Source organism: Macaca fascicularis, chromosome 12, assembly GCF_037993035.2.
Source record: "Macaca fascicularis isolate 582-1 chromosome 12, T2T-MFA8v1.1".
NCBI lineage: Eukaryota > Metazoa > Chordata > Mammalia > Primates > Cercopithecidae > Macaca > Macaca fascicularis.
Genome location: NC_088386.1, coordinates 70,558,038 through 70,560,191, shown reverse-complemented (window position 1 = coordinate 70,560,191; position 2,154 = coordinate 70,558,038). Strand labels below are relative to the sequence as shown.

Sequence of the window (2,154 nt, the reverse complement as noted above, 5' to 3'; positions counted from 1 at the left end):
ATGTGTCCCCATATAACCATCACCCAAATCCATGTATACATGTAAATGAAGTTTGAGAGTGTGAGTCAATTAGAGCTAATTTCTACATTAGGGGGAAAACACCTAAGACAGTGATTCTGAAACTTTTGTATGCTTCTGGATCACCTAGAGGGCTTATTAAAACACAGATTGTTATTCCCAGGTAATATTTATGCTGCTTGTTCAGGGACCACCTTAGGGAATCCCAGGGCTCAGGACTGCTAGTAAGCTCTAAACTGTCTCCAATTCATAGTCCTACAAAGAAGGAAACCCCATTAGCAAAATAGTTTTAGTTATTAATTTTTCTTTTTAAAATATACAATGTGTCATGAATTTGTGTGTCATCCTTCCACAGGGGTCACGCTAATCTTCTTTGTATTGTTCCAATTTTTTAGTATATGTGCTGTCCAAGAGAACACAATTTTAGTAAAACTGAATTGGCCATATACTTAACTGAGGATCTTTAAAGGCTAGCCTTCTATTTTCTGACCCAGAATTTTCTGAGTGCGTCTTGGTTGCCAGCAAAGGAGTCAACAAAGTTATAAGCATAGATTGCATCAGAACAATGCCCTTTTGAGACTACTTTCCAATGAATTAATCAGCTCTGAGTATGTGAAGAGCTTGAAAGGATCAATATGCTTTTAAAGACTGGAAGACTCATCATACCCTTTTTATAGTCAGAGCAGGGGTATTGGTAAATTGCTCTGAGATCCTCAGAGGGAGATTAACCAGCCAGCACTTATTGTTAGGGCATTTAAAGCATTTTAAAAAAGTAATACATTTAATAAATGTAAAACTAACCACCTAAAATATGTACTTTTTTGTTTTATATTCATTCTGTGGACATAGAAAACTTCATAATTTTCCAGATTTTCCTATTATGATCGTATATTGCTCTTATAGTCAGAAAAAAAAAAAAACCCAAAACAAAAAAAAATAATCCAGGGTGACTCACCCCTCTTGCTGCCTCTATTTAGTTAAACAAGCTGTATTTAATTAAGGTTTTTCATATTGCAAGATATTTACTCTCTCTTTTTTTTTTTTTTTTGAGACGGAGTCTCACTCTATCACCCAGTCTGGAGTGCAATGGCGTGATCTCAGTTCACTGCAACCTCCTTCTCCCAGGTTCAAGCAATTCTCCTGCCTCAGCCTTTGAGTAGCTGAGATTATAGATGCCTGCCACCACGCCCGGCTACGTTTTGTATTTTTAGAGACAGGGTTTCACCATGTTGGCCAGGCTGGTCTCGAACTCTTGACCTCAGGTGATCTTTGCACCTCGGCCTCTCAAAATGCTGGGATTACGGGCATAAGCCACTGCGCACAGCCTGATACTTACTTTTTTTCCCCCTACAAACACACATGTATATCAAAGTATCCATGGGCTGTTTTTCACTGCTATTTAAATCTACAATATAGAAGAAATAGATTTTTTTTTTAACAATAGCCTTTTAATATGCTATCTTCTTATATGTATATTTTTTCTTTTTAAAAAGGTAGCATTAGAGGTGGGGCAGCTTTTGAGAACAAAGTTCTTTTTTTAAAGAAAAAGTAAGCCACTTTCACTGTGGAGTAAATAAACAGAGGAATTCAGATCCCCCTGATTTGTTTTAATTCCTTTGTGTTTACTTAGTGTGGGCTCATCTAGGCAGTGGTTGTTCTATGAGCAAATAGTCTGGCAACACCTTCTTTAGAAAGAAAATGCACTTGCAGATGGATTTGCACCATCTACTCTGTCTCCTATGCCTCCAAGGCTGACAGCAAGTGACCAGAATGAAAAACGATGACCCAGTGGTTTCACAAGTCTTCATCTTACACAGGGGCAGGACCACAGCTTCTTCCGCATCCTTCCATGGCTATGGCCACAGGCATCAGCAATACAGAAAGTAGACTCAACTTTGACCACGTGGGCACAATCCTGAAAGTGAGACCAGTTGGGAACAATCTGTCCCGGGAGGCAGTCATGCCTCTTTCCATTCCCATGGACTTTTAGGGCCAAAACCAACAGGCAGCTGCTTCTACTTTTTACAAACTGCAATTCATTGGTCTAGTGTTTGGTTATCCTCCTTTAAACCTAAACAAAAATCTCAAAAAAGAGTCATGCATTTTTAGAATATGAAATGAAACAGAGCAGGTCTG

At 38.6% G+C, this 2,154-nt stretch overlaps 1 non-coding gene across 1 annotated transcript; it reads right to left on the bottom strand.

The window, feature by feature from the left end:
- Window positions 1–328: 328 nt before the first annotated feature.
- On the bottom strand, window positions 329–437 carry LOC123568102 (U6 spliceosomal RNA). Its single transcript, XR_006691330.1, has one exon. It is a non-coding gene; the product is annotated as a U6 spliceosomal RNA (small nuclear RNA).
- Between the last annotated feature and the right edge of the window lie 1,717 nt (window positions 438–2,154).